General features: G+C 43.0%; 1 protein-coding gene and 2 long non-coding RNA genes across 5 annotated transcripts in view; 1 reads left to right on the forward strand and 2 right to left on the reverse strand.

Annotated features, from left to right (window-relative positions):
* Positions 1-15,053, reverse strand: part of LOC145429277 (uncharacterized) — an 84,115-nt gene extending 69,062 nt beyond the window's left edge. Inside the window, exon 1 of the long non-coding RNA XR_013909519.1 lies at positions 14,785-15,053. This is a non-coding gene — a long non-coding RNA (uncharacterized LOC145429277). The remainder of the gene's footprint in view (positions 1-14,784) is intronic.
* The window catches only part of LOC113024836 (fibrocystin-L-like), a 40,864-nt gene extending 22,661 nt beyond the window's left edge, over positions 1-18,203 (reverse strand). The window contains exons 1-5 of one of the 3 annotated variants that reach the window (XM_080302565.1): positions 17,940-18,203; positions 2,696-2,876; positions 1,600-1,819; positions 1,384-1,532; positions 4-1,179 (exon numbers count right to left, since the gene is read on the reverse strand). The gene's annotated coding sequence lies outside the window, so the exon portion shown is untranslated. Of the gene's footprint in view, positions 1-3; positions 1,180-1,383; positions 1,533-1,599; positions 1,820-2,695; positions 2,877-17,939 lie in introns of those variants that run through there. The other 2 variants (XM_080302564.1, XM_026172198.2) reach the window with 2 other exon arrangements.
* LOC145429276 (uncharacterized) lies at positions 2,751-3,152 on the forward strand. Its single transcript, XR_013909518.1, has 2 exons — positions 2,751-2,886; positions 2,966-3,152. It is a non-coding gene; the product is annotated as an uncharacterized LOC145429276 (long non-coding RNA).
* Positions 18,204-18,605: the final 402 nt, after the last annotated feature.

Here is an 18,605-nt window from a genome sequence, read left to right on the forward strand (position 1 = left end):
AACGTCAGTAGTACAATCATCCAGCGACGAGAGGCTCTGTGTTCCAGCCTCAAATAGTGCTCTCGGTGATGACAGGTGATTGTTGTCAGGTGTGTGGGCCAAGGGCGGGAGCCCACAGTGAGCTCCGCCCAGGCAGAGAGGGAGAGAACCGAAACAGCAAATGTAGCCTTGTGGGGCCGTCCGGGCAGGCACGGACACCATGACAAATGTAATGCTATGGAAAAATATATAAAATGAGTCGTATAAACTTTTTTAAAATCACATAATAATTACTATTATTGCTATTTAGGGCGATCGTGGCTCAAGAGTTGGCAGTTCGCCTTGTAATCAGAAGGTTGCCGGTTCGAGCCCCGGCTCGGACACTTTGGGTCGTTGTGTCCTTGGGCAAGACACTTCCCCTACTGGTGACGGCCAGAGGGGAATTATAAAGCGCTATATGAATGCAATCCATTATTAGTTAACTGTATGTTTCTGTACATTTAAGTATTATTATTCATATTGCTGCATTCAATGACCTTGATTATAGGTAATTTCATTGTTTAATCACGTTAAAATGTTCCTAATTTAATGTTTAAAAGCAATTGAAAAAGGCAAAAGCCCATGTAAAAGTAGGGCAACAAACTGTATTGTCATTACTGAAAATAACCGTATTTTCATGAGAACGTTATTTTCCGGTATTATTTTGGCGCCCCAGCTGCTGGAATATAACTGTTTTTTTAGGATTTTTTTTACGGTGTAGTCTTTCAGCGGCCACGTGACTTTATGATTTACTTTGATGTGCAGGTGGGTAAAATAGTCAACGAACCCAAACGACAGACGGCAAACCAACTCAACGCTGGACAAGCCAGATGGTCTCCTTTTTTTCACACAATTTAACTTCACTATCGCTTCCAGACATGCGTCCTGTAACCCACAAAGAGAGATGCCGTAACCCCCAATCGCCAGTATGTTCCCTCTAGTGTCCCTTCACAAGGTATCTACTCTGCACACACCAGCCATCCTGGGAACAATCGCAACATACCCTCCTTCAGTTTGTTTTGGTGGTTCATTTTAGTTCAGGATGTTAAGGATTATGTGTATGTCTGTACCACATGTGCTCTCCTTCTGCTGACCTACTCTCCACATCGACGCACCACTTCAGCTCCTGCCTGACTCGTTACTGGTAGAAGCCCTCCGCCCCTGTTCACACAGAAACCACCACAACACAGGTCAGCTGACACAGAGCAAACATCTGCAGCCACAGCTGCTCGAAAAGCTGCATGTTTTCTTTCAGGATGCTTCATGATCATATGGGATAATCAGATTGTCACCATCTCATCATGAGAAAAAGAAAGACCTCCTCAGAGGTTCAAACGCAGTCCGGCAGCACCGATGATGACATACCTGTGATGACCTCGGGTACGCAGCAGAACCCAGTCCAGCCTCCATCACGCTGTCTCTGCGTCCTCCTGAGCAGCGTCCTGTTAGGCTGTGTGCCCCTCCCACCACCTTCGTGTAGTGTTGGCGGTCTTAATGTTGGCAGTCAAAGAAATCTAAATTTGGAAAAAATGATCAGGTAAAGACAAAGCTGCGGGTTTAAAAGCCGGCTGAGCGTTTCACCTGAATCTAGTCCCTCCACCGCAGCACCTGCTGCACATGCTTAGTGGTGAGTGTCTTGGTGTCGAGCCACTTTTACACGGTGACAGTTTGAGGTTGCTCATGATATTGAAGACTTTGACCGGGCAGCAGTGCTGGTGCATCTTCACACAAAGGGGGGTTGTGCCAGGAGCGCCCCCTCACCGAGCTCCTGTCCCCAGCACCACGGCAAGCAGGACACCTTCTGCTCAAAAAACGGAATCGTTAAAATTGAAACAAGTTGAAAAAACATCACAGAGTAACTTTATTCTACTTTTTCCTGTAAGATTTAAACGGGAATCACGATTACATGTGACTTTAAAAAGCTTAGGACAACGATGCAGAATGCCACACAATCCTGCAGAAAACTGTTTGTGAATATTGATATGTCAAAGACACAAGAAAACTCGCACTAGCAACACCAACATCTGAATACAATGAGACTGTGTCTGTGGAACTGTGTGAACTTTAACCATGAGTGGTATCCCCACATTATTGACCAGTTTAGTGCAGGCAGAATCCTAAACTCACAGAAATGTTTTGAAATTGTCAAACACTTTGTTCATGACGCGATGCGTGCACGTGGCTCCTCTCAAACAACTTAGTGACAATGGGGGAGAGTTTAATGACAATGACGTGAGAGACATGGCAGAAAATTTCAACACAGAGGTAAAGACAACAGCTGCATACGGCCCATGGAGTAATGGACTGCTTGAGGAACGCAATCAAGAACTCCCAGAAATAAAAATGTCAAGGCAAGTAACTGCTGCCAGTGGAACACTGCAATGGACTGGGCTCTTATGGCAAAGAACACATTTTTGGCTACAATACAACACTCCTTGCTGTGCCTTCTAGGCAGCAAGTGTCATGGTCTGGTTGGGCACCTGCAGGTCTCAGATAGCGGCTCCTCCTCCTTTAGGCGGAGTCCGGTTGCCCCTCCCTGGCTGACCACCTGTGAGCAATCGTGCCAGCGGTATATCAGACCTGCGCTCTCAACCACTCATCGCCTGAGTATCTGCTATTCCCATGTTAGTTCAGTGGAGCATCCTAAACCTTGTCTTAACGCCGTGTGATGACTGACCTGTCTTTTCTTGTCCTCAGCGATAGCACCCGGAGTGGAGATCTTGTTCCCCTCGCTCCCGTCCTCCTGGACCTGGGCCGCCAGCTGCTTACACAACGTGGCCTGCCGGCCCACCGCTCACCTGCCTGCCTCCCCACGCCTCGACCGCTTCCGGGTTTTCCGCTCCACCTGTCCCCTCCATCTGAAACCAAGTAAGGCAATTCAATTCAACTGCGGAGGATTATTGGTTGTCTGCTGGATCCCTCTGATCGTGATCTCCTCTTGTTCCAGTGCCCCCGGCCCCTACCTAGTCCTGTTTCTACCTCCCCGCTGTCCCCGCTGTTCAGCCGTCTCCTAGAGGTGTCTAGGTCGCCCTCATTATCACCGACGAATCCTACGCGCCACTAGTGTGGTGGCGTCGCTTTGTGTTTCACCTTTGTTTACCTGTGGGCGGAAATAAATCATTTGTTTTCTGTCACCTCGCTTCCGGGTTGGTTTCTGCGCCTGTGTCCATCCCTGTTCCCTCGTGCCGTTGAGCCGTGACAGCAAGTCACACTTGTGCTTTAGATGCATCAAGAAAGTTTTTACAGAAGCAAAAAGTTCGCAGAGAATATGGAGAGCACTGCGGACACAGACTCGTCACACAGATGTGAAGTATGCAGCTCAAGACGAGGTGTATTACAAGCAAGTGGCCTGCCCTGAGTAGAAGAGACCAGGAATTGTTATTGGTCAAAATGGACCAGTAATAACACGGCCTGCACCTGAAAGAACACCTCTGAAATTAATTAGAGCAGAGACTATAAGCCAGGGCTTCTCATCCAACACTGGTGTCTGACCTTACCAGCTCAAACCTGTAGCTGCACAGGGTAGGATGACATCATATTAGACCCTATGGATAAAGAAAGAAACCAATGAGCTAAAATTCAAACCTCAGTGTGAAACTAGATAAATTACGTTATTCAAAGGAAGTGAAATACAGATGCAAATTAAACAAACTATATCACAGATTTATGAATGAACTGTTCATCACTGCCTTTGTTACCAGTTCAGGCTCTGGTGCTGGGTTGGGGTGTATTCTAGAGATGGCACGATACCACTTTTTTATGTCCGATACCGATTCCGATATCATAAATTTGGATATCTGCCGATACCGATATGAATCCGATATAGTGTTTTTTAATCAACAAAACTGTTTTTTAAATATCTTGCTGCATTTTGTATAAGTTCATACTCAAGTTTAAAACAACAACTACACTAAAGCTATTCTGTTATACCTGTATGCAAAAAAAAAAATATTTCATAGTTCAGCAATACTGATCAATCTAATAAACTTAAACCTGCACCATCCTCCCTATTCTGGTATTTTAAAGAGTACTTAGCGTAAATATTAAGCAACCTAACTAATAGGGTTCCAACTCCCAGCAACAACAAAAATAAATAAATAAAAAATAGGGAACCACCCCTCACACTCCACCTCATGATGCTTAATCGACGTAATCAACCTTAATTTGATGCAGGGGGAAAAAAATGCACAGAAATCAATTATTTTTCAAGAAATATTAAATAGATTCAACATCTTTCTTCAACAAAATTGCAGACTGCACAGATGGTACCTTCCCAAAGGAAAAAGTACTATAGCTTACTAGGGTATATATATTAGACTTAATAGTCACTATATACAGTAATTGACTTCTATTCATTTTACATCAAATTAAAACTTTGGGTGTCAGATAATTATTTATTAAAAGCTAGACATTTTAAATGAGAATAAGAAAGAAAAGTATGTCTTTGTGCCCCCTTTTCCCAGTTAATGCCCTATCGGCCCCCCTGGCTAAACTTTGCTAGATCCGCCCCTGCACAGTTACCAGCCGTCAGCTACAAAAGATCCTCGAGTAGAAAGTAATAATAAATACATTCTAACAACAGCTTATCAAGCGCTGCTGTTGTTCAGCCGCTGGTTTCCTCTTTCTGGTGCAAAGTGGGCCAAAAACAAACCAGAGAGACGGAGTCGCGACAGAAAAGCCGATCAGCTGATCATTAAGCAGTTTCATGATTGAAGTAGCAGCAAGAAGAGGCAGTCGCTTGTTAAGCTTTACGCAGGAATGCTTTACAAACATTCAGAGATGGACTTACACACTTGCTTTACTTCTCTCGGGGATAACTTTGTCGGAGATGAAATGCCGGGTTGCTAGCGAAGCTCCACATGCTATCCAGACCACCCACAGGTCACAAATGCCACAGCCGCTCTATCACGTGATGCATACTGCTCCGACGTGCTAACGTTCTGAGGTGAGTTACGCGTGTTGCAAGTTTTATGAGGTGCTTTCGTGATATTTAATGGATCGGATTACATTTTTTATTTTTCTCCAATATCCGATCCAGTAATTTAGGTCAGTATCGGACCGATACCGATACGTAATATCGGATCGGTCCATCTCTAGTGTATTCACTCATCTTTAACATCACACTGAGTCAGCGTCATGGCCAGGCCTCAGGAGTCTGGTTCCACTCCTGCCCCTGTTCACAACGACAGCACCAAAACACATGTCACCTGACACGGAGCAAAAGTCTGCAGCCACAGAGGCACAAGAACTGAGTGTTTTCTGCCAGGACTCTTTGTGATCTTAATGGAGAATCAGATCCCCCAAATTTCATCATGAGAAAACAAAGACCTCCTCAGAGGCTCAAACAGAGCCTACCGACGCTAATGACAACATACCTGTGATAAACAACTGTCTGACGTTGAACAGCTGCAGGTTTTCTTTGGTTCCACAGCAGCACCAGCTCGACAAACCTAAGTCCAATAATCAATTTAGGATTATTGGGCGATATATTCATGCATGCTTTTTGGTGGGTGGAGCAATGTAATCATGTAATCACGGACTGATTTAAGAAGTCTAAACACGGACAAATTAATTGCCCCCAAAAAATATAAAGTCGACAATTTGGATTTTCTTTGGCTTTAAACCAGATGAAAGAAGTAAACCCAAGGACGTAACCAAAGCGGTGTGCCACTTGTGCAGACGTATAGTGCAAGCAAAGGATTCAAACTGTCAGGGTCCTGGGTGTGAGCGACCCAGGGTCTCTGGGCAGTTCTGGACATGTGTATTTTTGGTGCTGCTACCTGGTTTGTGGGTTTGTGTGTGTGTGTGTGTGTGTGTGTGTGGGTGTATGTGTGCTGAGCACTGGTCTACAGGAGTCTTCAGGCCTGCTGGGTGTGTCCTGCCAGGTGGCTGGCCACGCCTAAGGACCTCACAAACCTGCAGCTGATCTGGTTCATCCGGGGAGCTACATAGGAGTGTAGCTGAGAGCTCCTCAACGCGGGATCATTAAGTTACACTCCAAGTTAGTGTGTGTCTGCATATTGCCGGTCGTGTTTGCCCACGTGAGTTGGTGTTTGATGGCTGCCTTTGTTGTGTCCGTGAAGGAGGAGCGTGGAGCAGAAAAGGACACGCACGGGGTGTGCAGAAACACGGGAGTGGCGAGCACGAGCACGAGCACGGACGTTGGAGTGAGACACGACACGGGAGTCTAGGGAGCTACGGGAATTTATTGTGTACTTGTTATTTACTTCACTGTAAATAAACGCACTGCCTTCATTAAAGAGCCCAGCATTTGGGTCCAATACCAATATCCCAGTCACAACACACAATGCTAAAAACCAAATAAATGCAGTGAACGAGGCAGGACTGGGCCCACAGATAGGGTGCTTTGCACATGCAGTTAATTTAGCATCCCAAAAGGGAATTAAAGTGAGTAAGATGGACCGCCTCCTTGGGAGGATAAGAAAGGTGGTTTCCTACTTCCGCCGAAGTTCAACAGCTGCTCATGTGCTTAAGACCAAGCGAGATATGCTACAGCTACCTACTCATAAGCTCATACATGATGTCCCAACAAGGTGGAACTCCACTTATGTTATGTTGGAGCGTTATCTTGAGCAGCAGACAGCTATATACTAGGGCTGCTCAATTAATCGAATTTTAATCACGATTACGATCTGGGCTTTCAACGATCATTAAAAATGACTGAGCCGATTATTAGCCCCTCCCTCATTTATCCGCGACACCTTAAAGGCCGGTCCATGAAAATATTGTCGGGCATAAACCGGTCCGTGGCGCAAAAAAGGTTGGAGACCGCTGATTAAGAGGACCCGAGGGAAGCTCGGAAAGCTAAGCAGAAGTTATTTGGAGAGTGACTGCCGTTGGTTGAAAAGAGAGTTTAAAAAAAAAAAACTTCAGTGGTGTTGCACACTATTTTATATTATTTTTTTAAAGTCATTGTTAACCCTTTAAAGCCGGTCAGAGCTGCATGCTCCGTTTTGCGTAACTATTGTTAAATCCCTGTAGAACCTGAACCGTGTAAGCTAGCGCAATAATTTGTTTTGCATATGAAACCGGAGGAGTTGTACTTACATCTTATGCCATCAGCTTGTCCTCGGTCACGGTTTCCTTCCACATAAAGCTTTGCAAAAATTGCATAAAAAGCACTTGCAGGAACAAAAACATAATATTCCAGAAACACGCTTTGCTGATCCATCAGCTGTTCTTAACACTTCCCACTTTGAAAAAGACGTCAACGCGAACTATCGCATTTCCTGCCCGAAACCGGAAGTGACGTCATTTTCGCAGAAAATGTAGTTTTTTACTTGTAGGCCTTAAAAGCCTATACTAGTGTTTTTATAAGTCATGTTTGACTTTTCTGAATAGTTGCTGGGATGCTTAGAACTCGAATTCCACAGCTGGAAATAGTTTATTTTGATGCACATGTTGTTTTCTTTGCAAATTTGCATCATAGGATTGTTTTTTTGTTTTTCCTGCAGTATATAAAAATTGCTGCATCTCCAAAATAAAACTATGAAGACACTCAAAATAAATTTCCTGTTGTTGTAAACTATTTTTACAACTTTTTTGTATTTAAAGTTTTGAGGGATAAACCTCTTAAATTTCTCCAAGTAGAAATATATGTAAAAAAACTAAACAAAAACGATTTTCAATTTTTTTTGTAGTTTATTGCACTTGTTTGCTGTGCTGGGTGGCTGTGGCTCAGGTGGCAGAGCAGGTCAGCCACTAATCAGAAGGTCGGTGGTTCGAGCCCAGGCTGCCTCCTGGCTGCATGCCAAATATCCTTGGGCAAGATACTAACCCCATGTTTGCCTACTGGTGGTGGTCAGAGGGCCCGGTGGCGCCAGTGTCCGGCAGCCTCGCCTCTGTCAGTGTGCCCCAGGGCAGCTGTGGCTCCAATGTAGCTTGCTATCGCCAGTGTGTGAATGACTGAATGTACTAGAAAAGCACTATACAAATGCAGGCCATTTTCCTTTTGTTTGCAATTAATGTAGTTACTATGGACTTAATGCATACATATTATTAAAATATGGGCTATAACAGTTATATTGATGTATAGCAACTTGAAATACTCCAACAAATGGCACTACAGCATGTAAAAAAATAATATAAGCTCTGGCGGACTTGGTTCTATGGTAGGTCTTAAAGGGTTAAATAAATATTGTCAAATAATCGTGATCTCAATTTCAGTGAAGATAATCGTGATTATCATTTTTGCCATAATCGAGCAGCCCTACTATATACTCTGCATTAACAGACAAAACCCTGAAGAAAAATGTCAGAGACATCGTCACCTTGTCTGATGATGATGTTAGAGTGGCAGAGAAGGTCCTCCAGCTGCTCAAACCACTCAAACCACAACTCTGTTGAGCAGTGAAGCTGCACCATCTGTGTCCATGATCCTGCTTCTGAAAACAAGGATCCTACAAGCCATGGTCCCAAGTGAGGAAGACAGCACCATCACAAGAGATGTCAAGACTGCCATTAGAGAGGACCTGAAGCGCAGATACACTTCACCACCAGCCCTACAGGAGGACCTTCACAGAGCTACTGCACTTGATCCAAGGTTCAAGTCCCTGTCTCACCTAGACATGGCCCTACGCCTGAGGACATACAGTGATCTCACTACTGAGACTGTGAGCAGTCTTGGAACTGCAGACTGTGAAGAGGCAAAGAAAATAAATATTTAGAAATTATATATTTTTTATTTTTAATGATAATGTTTTTCTTCAAAGTTATTTCCACATTTGAATGTCAATGAAATATTTAAAAATAATTGTTTTAATCAATAAAGTAACTTTCCCTGTAGGGTCAAGCAGCACCAACAGGAGCAGACACATGTCCTCCTCAAAAGAAGCCGGCAATGGCAGAGCTTTTTGGTGATGCCTTTGTACAGAAGGACATGGGCAGCAAGGCTTTTGACACCATCAAAGAGGAGGTGGCATCCTATGAGGCAGCAAGTGGCATTCCAGTGGATGGTGATCCACTGACGTGGTGGAAAAGTAATGACTGTAAACACCCTCACCTTGCCATAATGGCAAGACGCTATCTGGCTGTGCCTGCCACTTCAGTGCCTAGCGAGAGGGTGTTCTCAACAGCAGGGGACATCGTTACAGCAAAGAGGTCTACACGCTCCCCAGAAAATGTAGACATCCTCATCTTTTTTTTTTTTAAATTTGAAGTTATAACCTCACATCTGCTTTGCTTTCTTTCTTCTTTTTTGATGATGTGGACATAAGCTAGTTTTTATTTCATTCTCCAAATGTTCAAAGTAAGAAGCAATGATACCTTAAATTGCATTTTAAGTTGTTTTTGATTGTATACACATTAAAGGAAATAATTATAATGCCCTATAATGCACCTTAATTTGTTTTTATATAATTGTGTGGAATGATTCTACAGTTTAATGTTTTTTATAGGGAAAAACATACTTAAATAAATAAACGGACAGTTAAATTTGTCTTGTCTTTTTTTGCTGATCTGAAAATTGATCTGATCCGTGAGTTTTTTGATCCGTTGCACCACTAGCTAGAACATACTTTAACAGCTAAAATTCAGTTGTGAACCTTCCTACCTTTGTGAATGTGACCTACAAGCATACTTTAACAGCTAAAAGTAAGTTGCAAATTGTCCTACCTTTGTTAATGAGAGGTAGAAACTTGAACGGGTAAAATGAAGTGGCAAACCATCCTGGCTTTATAAATAAGAGCTACAAACACACTCTGATGGGCAAAGTTAAGTGGTAAACCGTCATATCTACTTAAATTTGTCCTGGAAGTATTCTGTGACAGCAGAAATGTGCATAAACTACTTAAGGTAGGACATTTCGCCAAAGTAGGATGGTTTGTCAGAACACCGGTGTGACGGTAGAGCAGTATGGTCACATAAGTACAGACCTCCCGAAAGCCAACCAGATAAACTCAGCTAAAACACGAATTAAAGCTTGAGGCAAAACAACTTTGGAAGATGAGGGGAGGGACAACAAAAGCAAAGAATAAAAAATCCCCAGAAACCCAAGGTAAAGACATAAAACACCTGAACAACGAGGACAAGCTAGCACCCGAAGCTAATATGGCTACCTTTCAAAACGGGCTAGACTGTATTAGCAAACAAATTCAATCCCTCCAAAATAGGGCTGCTCAATTAATCGAATTTTAATCACGATTACGATCTGGGCTTTCAACGATCATTAAAAATGACTGAGCCGATTATTAGCCCCTCCCTCATTTATCCGCGACACCTTAAAGGCCGGTCCATGAAAATATTGTCGGGCATAAACCGGTCCGTGGCGCAAAAAAGGTTGGAGACCGCTGATTAAGAGGACCCGAGGGAAGCTCGGAAAGCTAAGCAGAAGTTATTTGGAGAGTGACTGCCGTTGGTTGAAAAGAGAGTTTAAAAAAAAAAAACTTCAGTGGTGTTGCACACTATTTTATATTATTTTTTTAAAGTCATTGTTAACCCTTTAAAGCCGGTCAGAGCTGCATGCTCCGTTTTGCGTAACTATTGTTAAATCCCTGTAGAACCTGAACCGTGTAAGCTAGCGCAATAATTTGTTTTGCATATGAAACCGGAGGAGTTGTACTTACATCTTATGCCATCAGCTTGTCCTCGGTCACGGTTTCGTTCCACATATAGCTTTGCAAAAATTGCATAAAAAGCACTTGCAGGAACAAAAACATAATATTCCAGAAACACGCTTTGCCGATCCTATCAGCTGTTCGTAACACTTCCCACAGTAAAATGATGCACATGCTGTTTTCTTTGCAAATTTGCATCATAGGATTGTTTTTTGTTTTTCCTGCAGTATATAAAAATTGCTGTATCTCCAAAATAAAACTATGAAGACACTCAAAATAAATTTCCTGTGGTGGGAAACTATTTTTTGCAACTTTATTGTATTTAAAGTTTCGAGGGATAAACCTCTTAAATTTCTCCAAGTAGAAATATATGTAAACAAAACAAAAGCGATTTTCAATTTTTTTTGTAGTTTATTGCACTTTTTTGCAATTTATGTAATTACTATGGACTTAATGCATACATATTATTAAAATATGGGCTATAACAGTTGTATTGATGTATAGCAACTTGAAATGCTCCCACAAATGGCACTACAGCATGTAAAAAAATAATATAAGCTCTGGTGGACTTGGTTCTATAGTAGGTCTTAAAGGGTTAAATAAATATCGTCAAATAATCGTGATCTCAATTTCAGTGAAAATAATCGTGATTATCATTTTTGCCATAATCGAGCAGCCCTACTCCAAAACAACCTGAAATCGGACTTCATAACATTCAAAGAAGAAATTACCGGTCAAATGAAACACGAACTGAATAAATTCAAAGAAGACATCGACCAGAAGTTTAAGAACATGACTACTAGGGCTGCCACAAAAAGATTATTTTGATAGTCAACTAGTCACTGATGATTTTTGCAATTAGTTGACTAATCAGATCATTCATCCGCTGGACGTAAAACGTACAGCTTATTGCACCAGCATGCATCTGCTCTTAAATAACTATCATTAGCTTACAGCTTGAAGTGTTTAAGGCATGTGCTAACTAAAAATAAAGACGAGATGATAATTTAAGATGGCGCCGGTGAGGTCGGCTGCCGTCACGACTGCTCCGACCACTTTTTCTTTGTCTTTGTTTTTTAAGTTAGTTTTCAGCGTTTCTAAATCGGCAAAATCATCACCATTGGGTACATTAGGTATGACAGTGACACTCTTGTTTCTATTGGTTTACAATGTACTCACAATTCGAAGTTTTTAACTCCGGATCCGAGCTGGCCGAGTGAGATCTCGAGGGAGAACAAAGGGAAGCGGCGGCGGCCTAGAGGGAAGCGAGCCGGCGTCAGGAACAGGCTGAGAGCTCGTGCACACCGCACACCTCTGCCTAGCATCCTGCTCGCCAACGTCCAGTCACTGGAGAACAAGCTTGACGACCTCAGGGCCAGGATAAAGTTCCAGAGAGACATTCGGGACTGCAATCTCCTCTGCTTCACCGAGACATGGCTGAACCCAGCGGTGCCGGACCACGCCATCCAGCCGGCCGAGTTCTTCTCGGTTCACCGCATGGACAGGACACGGGACTCGGGGAAGTCAAGGGGAGGCGGCGTGTGTTTAATGGTGAACAACAACTGGTGCAACAGTGCGAACGTTGTTCCTCTCACACGCTCCTGCACACCAAATCTGGAACTACTGTCCATCATGTGTCGTCCTTTTTATCTACCTCGGGAATTTACATCGGTCATTGTAAGTGCCGTTTATATTCCACCACAAGCGGACACGGTCACCGCCTTATGCGAGCTGCATGAGGCACTCACACAGCACCAGACACAACACCGGGACGCTGCGCTTATTGTGACGGGGGACTTTAATAGCGCCAACCTCAAACGCGCAGCGCCGAACTTTTATCAACACATCACCTGCCCCACCAGGGGTGAAAGGACACTGGACCACTGCTACACTACGGTCAAGGACGGCTACAAGGCACAATCCCGCCCCCCGTTTGGCAAATCTGATCACGCCGCCATCTTCCTCATGCCAAAATACAAACAAAGGCTGAAACAGGAAGTTCCGGTTCAGAGGAAGGTCGCGCGCTGGACGGATCAATCGGTGGCCGCGTTACAGGACGCACTCGATGACGCAGACTGGGGCATGTTCAGAAACAGCTCCGACTATGACGTCAACGTGTTTACGGAAGCGGTTGTGGGATTCATCGGGAAACTAGCGGATGATACCGTGGAGACAAAGACTATCACAACGTTTCCCAACCAGAAGCCGTGGGTGGATAAAACCATCCGCGACGCTCTGAGATCCCGCACCGCTGCCTACAACACGGGACTCATGACGGGGGACATGGACCCGTACAAAGCTGCGTCATATAACGTGTGGAGGGCGGTGAAAGAGGCGAAGCAGCGCTACGGGAGGAAACTAGAGTCACAACTCCAACAGAGTGACTCTAGGAGCCTGTGGCGGGGACTAAGGACAATAACGGACTATAAAGCACCAACAACCGGTATGACGAACGCGGCCGTGACTCTGGCAGACGAGCTGAACACTTTCTATGCTCGCTTCGAGGCTGCAGCTAAGGTCTCCAACAATGCTAGTGTTAGCGGCGCTAACGGCTGCAGACAGGAAGATACTGCCAGCACTGGAAACGTGCTCGTCATCTCCGAGCATGAAGTAAGGAGAGCCTTCAAGAGAGTGAACACCAGGAAAGCAGCAGGACCAGACGGCATCCCAGGTCGTATCCTAAGAGACTGCGCATACCAGCTAGCTCCTGTGTTCACTGAGATATTCAACATCTCTTTATCTCAGTCGGTGATCCCCACATGCTTCAAAGAGTCCATCATTGTTCCTGTCCCGAAGAAACCCCACCCTGCTTCTCTCAATGACTATCGCCCTGTAGCCCTCACCTCAGTAGTGATGAAGTGCTTTGAACGCCTGGTCAGAGACTTCATCATTTCTTCACTACCAGACACACTGGACCCACTACAGTTCGTTTACCGTCCAAATCGTTCCACAGACGATGCCATCTCTCATCTCCTCCACACATCACTCACTCACTTGGACACTAGAAGGGGGAATTATGTTAAAATGCTCTTCATAGACTACAGCTCTGCATTTAACACCATAATTCCCTCCACACTCACCACCAAGCTGGAGCATCTGGGACTCAGCTCATCTATGTGTCAGTGGATCTCCAACTTCCTAACTGGCAGACCGCAGGCAGTAAGGATGGGCGGACATGTCTCAGCCTCCACCACTCTCAGCACTGGAGCCCCCCAGGGGTGTGTTCTGAGCCCCCTGCTGTACTCTTTGTACACATATGACTGTGTAGCCACTACCAGCTCCACCACCATCATCAAGTTTGCTGACGACACCGTCGTGGTGGGCCTGATCTCTGATAACAACGAGACGGCCTACCTGAAGGAGATTAGGAATCTGGAGAACTGGTGCCAGAGGAACAACCTCCTTCTAAACGTCAGTAAGACAAAGGAGCTGATAGTGGACTTCAGCACTAAGCAGGAGAGGAACTACCAGACCCCCGTCATCAACGAGTGCCCAGTGGAGAGAGTGGACAGCTTCAAATACCTCGGAGTTCACATCACGCAGGACCTGTCATGGTCCTGTCACATCAACACCGTGGTGAAAAAGGCCCGACAGCGTCTCTACCACCTCAGACGCTTGAGAGACTTCCAACTGCCCTCCAAGGTGCTCAGGAACTTTTACTCGTGCACCATAGAGAGCATCCTGGCGGGAAACATCTTAACCTGGTTCGGGAACAGCACCATGCAGGACAGACGAGCTCTACAGAGGGTTGTGCGGTCAGCTGAGCGCACCATCCGCTCCGAGCTCCCTGACCTGCACTCAATCTACAGCAGGCGGTGCTGGACTAAGGCCAGGAAGATCGTGAAGGACCTCAGCCATCCCAACAACAGACTGTTCTCTCTGTTGAGGTCAGGAAAGCGATTCCGCTCCCTGAAGACCAACACAGAGAGACTGAGGAGCTTCTTCCCGCAGGCGATACGGTCTCTCAATCACACCACCACACAGTACTGACCCACACATACAGTTCTTACACACACACTGGACTTTCTGGACTTTGGTTTTGCACAACACTGGTCACTATATTCTTCATTTCCGGTTAATACTTGTACAGCTGCTGTTATTGTGTATATATTTATTTAGATTTAGATTTCTTCATACATTCTTATATAGTTCTATATTGTGTATTTTGTTGTACAGTTATTTTATTTTCAACTTTAATTTATATTTTATTCCTTCCCAGTTAAATTTACCCTTCATTCTAATTTGTGTTGTACAGTTATTTCATTTTTAACCTTAATTTATATTCTATTCCTTCCTAGTTAAATTTACCCTTTTTAATTTTTCATATTTATTTCCTATCTTATTCATAGCCTTTTCCTTTTTTGTTTTCTTTAGGTCACGAGCAGTTGTCCAAGCATTTCACTACATATCGTACTGTGTATGACTGTGTACGTGACAAATAAAATTTGAATTTGAATTTGTTAAACTTTCAATGAAATTTGCAGATTGGTGGACTCGGTGGAGTTTAATAAATTCTGCCATCTGTTCTTTCTATGTAAAATATAACAGGATACTGGTGTAAATTCTCTACCATCTCACACTTCTGTTTAATCAGTTCTCTGTTTGACATTTATTCATCTGTGTAAAAACTCTAACTTTAATCTCAGCCAAACCAATTTACTGAGGAACAACTAACACACTGAAAAAAGCCAAACAATAACATTTTTAAATGATCTGAGTGACTTATATATCATGTTTAACCTGAGTAGCGAAAGACCTCTAGCTATCGAGCTGGTGGGTCTCCGAAAACGTCAGAGCACTTTTGCAACTGTGTGATGTCTTAAAAAAAACGAGCAGATATTTAAAGTTTACATAGCTATGAGTAGTTTTATGGACAAAACCCACCAGGTCATTCAGTGTTCCCTTAGTGCTAATGTATATAAGAGATGTTGGTGTACTATAACTGAAGTAATGTTGTTAAGTCCTTAAAGTCATATTCTTTTATTGTCGTGACTGTATTTGAAGCTATTTTTATTTTTGTATGATACCTGATTTATATGGAATATGGCTGAACTAGAGCTGGGCGATATGAGATTTTTTCATATCACGATATGTTTTTTTCATTTCAGGCGATAACGATATCTATCACGATATAAGCCAAATAACTATATTTGTAAGATTTAAATGTGCCGTTGCTCACAAGTAAAATGTGAAATAATCAGCAGCTTGTTTTTATTTAAATATTTATTTCCCATAATAAGTTCAACAGGGTAGATGTACTTAAGGAACATGAGACTTTTTCAGATAAATAAAGGCAAATATTGCAAACTACACAAAAGGCAGCCGCTAAAGCGTTTAAGTTTCAAAATAGAACAAACGAAACAGCCTAATTTGTCAATTCCACTTAGAAACAAAATATAAATTCTAAAAATAAATCTTAGTTTGTTTTACAGAAGAACAGACAAAACTGACTAACTTTTGTCAATATCAAATAAACTGAGAACTAAAAGGAAATTCTCAATCTCTCCTTGTTGTATAGCTGAGCTTTTCAAACAGTTTTAACAGTTACTTTAGTCTGACAAAAGCCGAATGACGAATCAGCGCTTCCAGTCAGAGACTGAGGCTACGTCCACACGTGCACAGGTATTTTTGAAAACGGAGATTTTCCGTTTCCGTTTTAAAAAATAATCCCGTCCACACATAAAGGCAGAAATGAAGGAAAACGCTGCTATGAACATGCCAAAGCAGCAGGTGGCGCTAGATTCCTAACCGTGCAGAAATGTTGGCCAATCAGAAGTCTAGAAGCCTCGGTGGGAAAAAGTAAACAAAGCTGGGGCATAGAAGCAGAACCGAGTCGTCTGTGTGGACGGACAGTAACTGTGTGTATATGTAAGCATTTAAACACTGCAGAGAGTAGAATTAACAGTATTGTAGAAATTCATTTCACCGAAACAATAACGTGGCGCACAGTGTGACGCATGCACCAGTTTATTGTATTTCCAGACTTGCTTTCGGCACAATTTACAGTGCACGCTACTCTGTTTTTTGTCAGACTTGAAATAGCCGAAATACCTTCAAACTACGGAACTTCTATGGCTCTTCCGTTCGACAATCTCTCCGGCATTGGAACCATCATCTGTTTTCTCTTCGGTCACGCTCGGTTGATTTTTCTAGTCGGCACACTCATTTCCTCCATTACGTGCTGGCTCCATTACCCGCTGGCCGCTTCCCAAACAAACACACGTGCGGCTTGGCACTTGTGCTGTACGTAACAAGTCACGCGACGTGACGCTGCGGCTGTGATTGGTTCGGCTCTGCGCTACTTAATTTGGATTGGCTGACCTTTTCTTTTTTTTTTTTTTCTTTTTTAAGAGGACAAGAGCGGCGAGGTCTATCGCGATACATATCGTTATCGTTCTATCACCCAGCTCTAGGCTGAAGTAAACTAAAGTATAAAATAAATTTGTTTAATAGTAATTTAACATTTTATAATTCACATATTAAACTATGAATTAAATGGTTTAAAAGCATGTAGAATAGCATATGTAGGCAAGTATATTTCTCCCTTTTTTTTTTTATTTATCAAGAAGCTGAGACAAAAAGGAAAAACAAAGAAACAGGGCAGGGTTCGGTGGTTGAATCATCTGTCCCCACCAATGCCAAAACCAAATCTACACCCTTGAACACAGAAATAAGTGGAAAATCTGGAGGGACAAAAAACATTGACAACTGAAAACAGAATAGCGGGAGTACCCAGTAGGAGAAGAGCTTCTAACTCACTGTTGCTGAAGCAGGACATGCATTTTTTGTTGATAACACTAAAACTAAAATGTCCGTTTAAAAACAGAAGGATAAACATTAACAACAACTCAGACTCTAATTTGAAGTCAACATTTAGCGAGCGAAAGACCTTTGGTCTTCATTAACAGCAGTGAGATACAGGCCAACTCAGGTTTGGGAGCTGTTCAGAGTATTAAGGCCTAATAATCTTATTTAGCAGCAAAATGTGAGATCAAATTCAGCTAGAGGCCTCTGGGCTTTCACCGCTGCTTTCCGTCATTAACAGTTAAGGACTGTAATATTACAATGACATTACTTTGTTACGTGCATAAACCTATCCATGTTACCAGCGGTTTAATTAGGAGAAAATCTAAACAAGCACCATGTGTCGAAAGAACAACGGACAATAAAGTTAAGAGGTGAAATTTGTGTCTTCAAACTGGTTAAATCTGGTTTCTGCTCACAGACTGACGAAAAAGAAAAACGTTAGCTTACCTAACAGGTGAAAAATATCAGCGAGAGCGGTTATGCTAACACTACCAGAACCCCCACAGACAATAAGAAATTTATAAATAACAAGGTTCCTACTTCTTTCCCTTTCTCGCCGGGTTTAGTGGACGCAGTCCCGCGTGCTTCTCCAGCGCCCTTCTCTGTCCGGTCGGGAGCTTTGATGCACAGGCGTGTCCGCTAACAGCTCTGCCAGTAAGAAAAGTTGCTGTCAGGTATGTGTCAGGTGAAAATGTTCCACCCTAGCTGCTGTTTGTTCCTCTTCAAATGCAAAGCCTTTGAGAAAAACGGCGAAACGGAGTGGCTGGAAACGTCTGTTAGTTCGGAGCAATAAGATGCATGCTCCAATCACGCATTAAATCAGCCAATCGCCGAGCTCCAAAACTCGTGATTGGCTGATTGTTTGTTTTTTGTTTATTTTTTCCCCCTTCTAGCTTTATTTCAACTGGAACAATAACAGCAAATATTATACATGGAGGAGACGTTGTACAATTGTAGTGCAAAATTATAATAAAGTGGAAGAGTATGTATAACTAAACAAATAAGAGACAATGATTAAAAGGGAGAAAAATAGAAAATTACGTTTTTGTTGTTGTTGTTTTTTTTTTAAAAACAAAGCAAGACACACAGTAACATTTTAATAATCAAATAATAGTGATTTTTTTAAGCTTTCTTCTTGTGATAAGATAAGACAAGATAAAATAAGATAAGATAACCTTTATTAGTCCCACGTGTGGGAAATTTGTT

The sequence above is a fragment of the Astatotilapia calliptera genome, chromosome 6 (assembly GCF_964374335.1).
Source record: "Astatotilapia calliptera chromosome 6, fAstCal68.1, whole genome shotgun sequence".
Taxonomy (NCBI): domain Eukaryota; kingdom Metazoa; phylum Chordata; class Actinopteri; order Cichliformes; family Cichlidae; genus Astatotilapia; species Astatotilapia calliptera.